The sequence below is a fragment of the Nomascus leucogenys genome, chromosome 3, assembly GCF_006542625.1.
Source record: "Nomascus leucogenys isolate Asia chromosome 3, Asia_NLE_v1, whole genome shotgun sequence".
Taxonomy (NCBI): domain Eukaryota; kingdom Metazoa; phylum Chordata; class Mammalia; order Primates; family Hylobatidae; genus Nomascus; species Nomascus leucogenys.
Window position 1 is genome coordinate 86,458,307 of NC_044383.1, and position 9,371 is coordinate 86,467,677.

The 9,371-nt window shown below is 41.9% G+C and overlaps 1 protein-coding gene across 2 annotated transcripts in view; it reads right to left on the minus strand.

The window, feature by feature from the left end:
- Positions 1 to 7,457, minus strand: part of MCHR2 (melanin concentrating hormone receptor 2) — a 67,500-nt gene extending 60,043 nt beyond the window's left edge. Inside the window, exon 1 of one of the 2 annotated variants that reach the window (XM_003258373.3) lies at positions 7,394 to 7,457. The gene's annotated coding sequence lies outside the window, so the exon portion shown is untranslated. Of the gene's footprint in view, positions 1 to 7,154 lie in introns of both variants that reach the window. The other variant, XM_003258372.3, reaches the window with a different exon arrangement.
- Positions 7,458 to 9,371: the final 1,914 nt, after the last annotated feature.

A 9,371-nucleotide genomic window follows, 5' to 3' on the forward strand; every position in this document is an offset into this window, starting at 1 on the left:
AAACAATGGGTACAGAGAGGAATAATAGACACGGAGATTCCAAAAGGTGGGAAGGTGGGAGGCGGGTGAGGGATGAAATAATTCCTGTTGGGTACAATATATCCTATTTGGGTGATAGGTACACTAATAGCCCCAGACTTCACCACTATGAAATATATCCATGTAACACAACTGCACATGGACCCTGTAGTATATAAAAATATAAAAAAGGAAATGATAACATCGGCATATTTCCCCTTCCTTGCTTTTTTCTTCTGGCCCTCCACTGCTCAATTTTGGTCAACAAATTATATTTTTAGTTTTAGCTTTGTACATTTTAATGTTCTTATACTCTATTTTATTGTGTTTGTTGTGTTGTGTTGTGTTGTATTTATTTATTTATTTTTTGAGATGGAGTCTTGCTCTGCTGCCCAGGCTGGAGTGCAGCGGCGTGATCTCAGCTCACTGCAACCTCCACCTCCTGGGTTCAAGCAATTCTTCTGCCTCAGCCTCCCAAGTAGCTCGGATTACAGGTGCGTGCCACTGCACCTGGCTAATCCTTATACTTTAAATACTTGTTTTGTAAGGTTGAATAATATATCCTTTGACTCAGATATATTACACGAGGCCATAAGTGAATTTACACTACCTTCCACCTTCTTTCCCTCTTCCTCTTCCAGTTTTGGATAGGTATGTAATTAAAATTTTTCACAGCATATAGTATGCCATCTAAATCCCCGCCCTTGCTTTAGGATTAGTTCTACAATTAAACACATTCCATGCTCGCTGCCATTCTTTTTGCTTTGGGTTAAGGAATTTGTCAAAAACTATACAAAAATTAGATAACAGAGTCAGGATTTAAACCAAAGTTTGACATAACATTCCATGCTTTTTCCACTACATTATGCTTCTTCCGACAGTCTACATACACACACGTACAGACATATGCTTCAACTACACTGAAAGCAAAAGAGATCAAAACAGTACACAGAAAAAGTAAGCAAAATATAAGAAATTAAGAGTTAAAAAACAATAAAAATTGAAATAAATGGATGAACATATAAAAGTGACTGAAGTCACTTCATTAGCACCCCAAAATAAACACTTTTAAAATTTTTCAAGTGGGCACAAAAGGTTATTTTTTTAATTGATAAGATTGGCAGGCCAATATTGAAAGAAAAGAAAAGGAAACAAGAGACCAACAAGTCTATAGAGGGTTAATCATTTTTTCAAAAAGGCTTTAAAACAGGAGGCTAAGTTAAAAATCATTAGGGATTATTTGCGTCTCTGGAACTAAGGCAGCCATAGACTTCAGAATATTTAACTCATTTGATGCCTCAAGGGATGGATTCATTGCAAGAGTTTCCTGATTTGGTTCTCTATGGCTCGTGTGTAAATCATTTGGGCTGTCTTCAACTGTCAGTTTCAGAAGACCCAGCCCTAAATAGCTTAAACATAACAGTGAAGTCCATAGGGTGGACTTTCACAGGGGAAGACAGGGTGGTACTTTCAAGATTGCTCATTTCAGTGGCCTAATGGTGACATCAGAGTCCAGGTCTTTTCCTTCTTTTCCACTGCAGCTATCCTCAGTATACAAATCTTTTCCGAGGATGGTCCCCACAGGGATGCCAGATGATTACAGCAGCTAGTCCTCATCCTCATGTAAGCACAATAAAAGCCAGAAAGGACCATCCCTTCTTTGTGGACATTTTAAAGAAAGTGCAGTCCTTTCCCAGCAGCCTCTTTTGCACACTGGCCCACAAGTATCAATGGCTGGAATTGTGTCACATGCTCTTTGTCAAACCAATCATTGCATTGGTAGGAGGAGTGCAATTACAGTAATTGGTCTAAAATAATCTCAATTCATCCCCCCACTCACAGGGCTAGAAATGGACACAGACTTGCCTGAAACTCAGAGCCAACCAAACTCAAGGCAAGGAAAAACGAGATAATCAATCAACAACATTTGTCATAGGTAAAAATAGAACAGAAAGACCTTCCTTTTACCCTCTACCTCTCACTTTTGAACATTCTTAAATACTATGGAGGATTAGAAGACACATCACTCCATCTTTTTTACGTGCATCTTCTAATAGTTGATTGTTACCGGGCACAAGTTGCTACCAGCAGGCATATAACTTTTTCCATATAATGAATGGCACATTGGATTTCTCTTCCAGAATGGCCATCAGGTAGTATTTATTTATGATTAATGTTAGCTTCTCAAGGCCATTATGAGTCAATTAAGAGACCAGCCTGAATGTCTCCATGAGCTAAATGGATAGTTACCCACACGCATGTACATAGTCATACTTATGAAAACACCTATGACTCCTATGAGAAAAATAAATATTAAACACAGGTTAAGACCAAGCACTTCCAATGGCTGAAAGAGGGTTTAAGATCATATGAAATACACCACAGGTTTAAAATTACTACCTACCAGGAGGATCATTTGAGCCCAGGAGTTTGAGGTTACAATGTGCTAAGACTGTGCAAGTGCACTCTAGCCTGGGCGACAGAGCATGACCCTGTATCAAATTAAAAAAAAATTATTGCCTAGATTTTCATGAAGGAAGACATGAAAACCAAGATAAAGGGTAAAGTACCAATTTTAAGCAAGATTTATAGAATGTTTGTAATGTGCCAGATACTGTATTAAGTACCTTATGTACATTACCTCATTTAAAGTTCACAGTCAGATCAAAGGCAAAACTACTACTATCTTCATTTTGCCAAAGAGAATACCGAGGCTAAGAGGGTAAGGATATTGCTCAGGTTCCTCTGTAAGTGAGTGGTAGGGCCAAAAATCGAACCCAGTTTTGTCAGGCTCTAAAACTATGTGTTGACCTTTGACCTCTACCCTGAGAAGAGGATGGGAACAATGGTCCCCCTGAAATGTTTCCTCTCTCTTTAGGGTCCCAAACTGCTCCTGAAAAGCTACATAGACCTTGTTTAATAAGTCATCAATGCTGCTTGAAAGAATCAAGAAATATTTTGAGAACATTACATAAGTCTCTGATACAGAGACTCTCTATAAAGAACAAACTGTACTCACCTTCCACTTTTTGAAAATATAAAATATTTTAGGCAGAATTTATGCAATGAAATGCCTTAATAGTACACAATTTTATAACATTTTTATTTGAAAAAATGTTTTTATATGTGCTCCGTGAAATAATCTCCCTCAAAGAGAGCAGCTTCTTTTAAATTTCTGAAGAATTTTAGTTGGAGAAAAAATTCACCTAGATTTTTTTAAGTAGCAATATATAATCTTTTTACATTTCTAAGATTAAAAGGCATTTTCAACCAAGTAAACTTGCAAGTTCATTGGCTTTAAAAAACAAAACAAAAACTAAATTCCATCTTAATGAAAGTGAGAAGAGCATTGTAAACAAATTAGCTCAATTATTTAGAAGATTTGGGATGTCAGGTATATTTAGAACAAGGTGGGACCCAGGTGATGAGATTTCAGTGTTTTGCAACCTTACATTAAAATTGGAGTAATGAGCTACTAAATGTGTCAGACTTGAGTTCAGCACAGCAAAAGCTTTGCCAGTATTTTACATGCTTAATACAAATCCCAAAGATAAAACTTTTTCTCATAAAACGTGGTTTCCATCTATGTCTCTCTGAATGTTAGAGTCATAGGATAAACACACTATTTACCCTGTATGTGTGCGTGTGTATTCATTTACTTCAACGATGATCTGATAATCATGCCAGAAGCTAGTATTCAAGAGAAACTTTATTAGTCCTGAGAGTATAGAAAGATTTAAAAATGTATGTTAATTAAGTAAAATGTACAGTAAAGTTATTTGGAACTGTATTTAATGGAATACACAATTGTTACTGAGCTGCATGGCAATTAGCTGTAAGTCATAAGAAATTTACCAAAGACTGTCATTTCATCAGCATTAATTTTACACAATCTAATTTTTAAAAACTTTTCTGTAATCATAAACTTTTCCCTGGATAAAAGCCATTTACATAATTCTGTCTCCTCTTCTCTCTGTCTCTCTCTACATTTTTTTTCTTATTTTCCTGCCCTTCACCAAGACAGAGGAGCCCCAATCCCGGACCCTGCCCAAGGCCTCAGTGTCCACCTCTCCTCCTTCCCACCCTGATCAGGGTATCAGCTGCTTGGAAGCTCCAGGCCCTCGGTTCTTCAGACCTCAGAGCCACATCTAGTATGTCCTTAGATATGCATCTCCTGCTTTATTTGGAGGGGTCTTTATGACATTCCCAATAATGTTGGGATGGGACAGAAAGAAGAAACCCAGGCATGTAGTGAAAGGGTGGTAACCCCAGGGAGAGAAAGGGCATATGCCAACGGTTCTGAAATTGTAGCATCGAACAGTTTGGGGTCAGAGGAGTGAGAAGGTGCGGGCATGGAGATAAAGAGTGGGGAAAAGAGGGGAGCAGAGCAGCCTGTGGGGCCCAGGACCTCCACAGGAGACCCTAGAGGTGAATACCTGCTCTCCAGGCACAGCTTCTGGAAGATTTAGCCTCAGTGCATCCTCCTCAGGGAAGCTGGGAGACAGATGGAGCTGGAGGACAGAGCTGCTTGGGCTTTTCCTGACAGCCCTCACCAGCAAAGCATACTGGCCTTCCTAGAAGAATTTGATAAATTTGGACCTAATCTTGGCTCTGTCATTTTTAGCAGTGTGACTTTAGGTAGTCACCAGCCTGTCTGAGCCTCAGTTTCCCCATAGGTGAGGTGAGAATAATACTCTCTACATCGTTATCGTGAGGATTTAATGAAACAAAGCATCTGAGGCTGGGGCGTGGTGGCTCACGCCTGTTAATCCCAGCACTTTGGGAGGTCGAGGCCGGTGGATCATGAGGTCAGGAGATCAAGACCATCCTGACCAACATGGTGAAACCCTGTCTCTACTAAAAATACAAAAAATTAGCTGGTTGTGGTGGCGGGCGCCTGTAGTCCCAGCTACTCTGGAGGCTGAGGCAGGAGAATGGCGTGAACCCGGGAGGCGGAGCTTGCAGTGAGCAGAGACCGCGCGACACTGCACTCCAACCTGGGCGACAGAGTGAGACTCTGTCTCAAAAAAAAGAGAAAAAGAAAAAGAAAAAAGAAATGAGGCATGCAAACATTGCCTGAAACAGAGCAGGCTCTTGACAAAAGTGTTTTTCTTTTCTTCAGCCCTGAGGCATGAAGAAGATTCTTCTTCTCATTTCCAGCTTTGCTCTAATTTCCCCAGGTGTATATATTTCATTTCATTTCTGAGAATCAGAGTGTTAAAAATAAATGCATAAGGGATTGGAGGTGAGTAAATTGGAGGCTGAATAAGTGATAGCTTGGGTTTCTTCCAGCTGGGTTGAAGGAAGAGGAGTCATGTTGGGTGAGGGGGTGTCACTGCGGAAGGCAGAGGCATCCCGGCATCTTCAGGGCACAGGGACATTTTCCATCCCTTGTGGAGTGGGAGCTGTGACTGTCCCTTGCAGGGCATCTAGGACCTCTGACTAGACACTGTCCTGAGCCATAGTTCTAATGGGCGTCCAAAGGTCCTGTGAAGAGGAAGGCTCCCTCCCGCACACCTGACTCTAGGACTAAAGTGCTAGGCTGGGGAGTTTGGGGGTCTGGTAGGATAATTGCTGCCTCCTATGCATTTAGCCCACGACTTGGGTTAAATCTACAGGCTCGCCTCTCAAAATAGACACTGGACTTAGCAGTATACACAACAGACCTCCCCTCAAAATCTATTTCTAGTTTTTGAGGAGAGCCAGGCCGACACTAAAAATGAAATTGGTTCTCTCACAGCATCTTGGACCTGTAGGATTGTTCCTGGCTCCTCTTTACAGTGCCTGGTGGCTTCTCCTTCCCTATTCAATCTCTGTTTAACTATCTACATTAATATTTTAGAAACATTCTGTGGCCTGTGCATTGGTGGTACTTTATTCCCCAGGCTTGAAAAACTTTTTTCTTGTAATTGGAATGCTTTGTGCAGTCTGATAGTCTGTGTTAGGCTAAGAGTCGAATAACATTGCCCTTGTAATTATCTTGTCATAGCCATAAGACAGTAAGTGCGGGCATGTCTGCTCTGCAAAAGGCCAATTCAATTGTGACATTAAACATATGCCGTGATCCAAATGAAACACAAATAATGGGTTACCAACCCAATCCGGTCATTTCCAGTCAGTCAGCATCCCCACCCCCCCATCTCTACCCACTAAGTTATACTAACAAACAGGTTATTATTTAAGTAGAAAAATGCATTATTAAGAAGTTAGAAAACATTCATTGAAAACAGACTGCCTCCGCATTTGCGCTAAGTTCTATGAAATTAGAACTGCGCATTCCTCAAATCCAGACGATTTTATGTTCATGCCTGATTCTTTAGTGGTAGCTTCAGGGCCATTTTAATAAGAAGATTCCACCTCAAATAAAGATATTAGGCTTTGGGGTAAAGCCTCATTAAAAAATACAAGAAGCACATTTTTAGAAAGAATTTTTCAAAGGCTGTCAGAAGCCCCAGCTGAGTTGCAAAGGGCCTAGGCTACCTCCTGCCTCCTCTCCCCAGTTCTCTGACAGCTGCTAACTTCCCTAGGGCCACTGAGGAGTTCAGACCGTGCAGGAGTCCAGTGACAGAGGAATAATATTAACTAAGTTAACTAAGCGGGAAGGGGGGCTTCACAGAAGGCCGTCCGGAGGCGCGTACAGGGGACACGGGGATCTACCTGGAGGAAGAACTGAATTTGTCTTTTCTAGTTCAAAAAAGCCTTCCCGAACTCTTAGCAAACAAGCCAGTGATCGCCTCCTCGCCTTCGCCACTTCAGTTCAGCCTCTTTAGTCCCCATGGAGAGCCGGTATGAACTAGTCCCGCGCGCTCCAGCGGTCTCGGTCGGGGCCGCTGCTTCCCGGAAAGCCACTCCCTTTTTCTTTTCCCACCTGTGTTTCCATTTTCTTTGCTGAGTGTGAAACCAGCCGGCCACCCACCCGCCCCGCTCCGTCTCGTAGGTGCCTCCACAGAGCCAAACTTTGTACCTTCTGGGGATGGAGGGGGATCCGCCAACAATCAGACACTACCGGCGAGCCAGCCCCGGGGAGGGGCGACTGGTGGAGCAGGCGCCAGACCTTTCCTGGCGCGCAGCTCACGGGCCCTGGGGCGCGCCCACGCCAGAGCCCGGCCCTCGCGCGGCGGCCCGCCGGACGTCACCTGGGTGTTCGCGTCCTCCCCGCGCGGCGGACAGCCCGGGCGCCCTTCCTCTCTGCGGGACTGCAGGTCTATCCGATAAGCGCGCGTGGCCAAAAACGGCTCGCAGCGGGTCCCAGCAGACGGAAGGTGGGGGAGGAGTGCGAGGGTCTCTGAGACAGGTCCGGAGCCAGCCCTACCTCCGTTTCCAAAGCGGGGGTCAAGGCACAGGAACAGCCGAACGCCCGAACCAGCGGGGTTACCTTTGCCACTTCATCCAGTCCGAACATCGGGTGCATCGTGCTCTTTTCTAGGAGCGTGGGGTGCCTTCGCGAATAAAATCTGAAGGCATCTCTGCTCTCGCGGAACTTGTTTTTTCTTATTTTCAAGTGCTTATCTTGACTCTGGTAGTCACTAAAGTTCCTGTGAACATTTGTAGGTGTTTTCGGCCAAGCAGTAATGGAAACTCGACCTTCATTTTATATGAACAAATGTTTATTGATGTACCAAAGGTTTAAAGGAAGGGAAGGGGGAAAGGAGAGAGGAAAGAAGAAACCTATAATACCACCAAGGAACTTGTTTTGTTTTCACGAACTTTTAATCCACCCAGTACAACTGCTTTATAATGATCTTGAGCTTCATGCTTGCACCCTGATCAAATCTGCTGGCCTTAGTGGCTACTTAGCAAATAAGGTGACAAGGACGAAGCTGGAGTTGGATCACTTTCCACCCAAGGGAGCCTCATACGATTTTGGAGACAGGCAGCCCGCCCCGCATTCCACCTCAGCTTTATCATTTACTGTTAGGCCTATGACCTTGGGCAGGTTCTTTAAAGTTTCTAATCCTCAGTTGCTCATTTGGTACTAGCAGAATTGTAAAACTTCCCTCCCAGGGATGCGAAGAGGCTTCACTGGATTGACATATGCAAAAGCCCTCAAATCAGGCCTGCCATGTAGTTAGTGCTCAATATGTGGTCCCTATGATAATTATAGTCATTAGAGCATCTTTCAGAATCCTTCCTTCATCTATAATATGAGTAGTCAGAGTGGCATGGCAAAATGTCCTGTATTTCACATTAAGTTAGGAAAATAAGAAAAACTTGAAAGGTTAGTGAAATTGGTTAAAATTTCAAAATTCAACAGATCAGAATTTTTAAAAGCAAGTGTAGAGTCAATGATTATACATTTCAGAACTGGAAGTCGCCTTAGAGTTAGTGTTTGTGCAAAAAGACATCATTTCTAAAATCTCTCAGAAAAATCAAGGAGATATGAGTATGGGAGATTAAATTTAAAAAGAATTTGGATTTCAAAGTGGGAGATTTCAAAGCATCTCTTAGGAAAGAAAAACAAGAAGAAATACTTGACCCAATTATTAGGCTGATTATCTAAACCCCCTCTACAGTACCCTTGTGGAAAAGCCTTTTCTAGTTCTCTGATAATATAAAAATTCAATCCACTATGAGTTTATACACCTTATGTTTTTTTCCAAAAATCTTGAAGTATATTTTCCTGTTCAACTTTCCTATCCCTGACCAAATGTTAAGTGGTTTCAAAGAAAACTCATTGAAGTTCTCACTTGTAGGCAATCCATTTTAAAAAAAGACAGGGATATTGGCAATGCCAATTTTTGCTACTTCAATTCTTTGTTCCAGTGATTGATAATGATGAGGATGATGATGTTGACAAATTCTATCTAGTTGTGTACTCTAAATGAAGGATGAATAAATCTCATTTTGTTGTTGTTGCCAAATTGAAAAGTGAAGAATACTTTTCTTTTCTATCCCAATATATTGTATTGTGTTTTATGGAGCATTGGTGGCTAAAAAGCCTGTGCTAGAGATCACTATTTAGGAAAATATTAGCATATGAGGCTTAATTGCATCTTTGCTTATGTCAATGGAGGATATGTAGCCTCACCTTACATTTTGGTGCCACTTTTTATGTATACTTTAAAAAGTATCATTACATTATTTTTATAATAATTGGAAGGCACACAAGATGGGTGTTATCCAATTTTACTAATAAGGAAACTGAGGTTAAAAGTTAAAATAAACTGTAGACAGTGAAACAGAGGCTGAACCAGAAATAGAATCCCACCTAATTCTCACGCTGGACCTTGAGCTTTCTGATGAGGTCACCTTCTTTAGATAAGCGTAGGAGAGCCAGAATGCCCAGTTAAAACCCCACCCCTGTAAAGTCCCTGCCTTTTTTCCTCAGCTGGAAGCTGGGAAGTTTGTCAGAC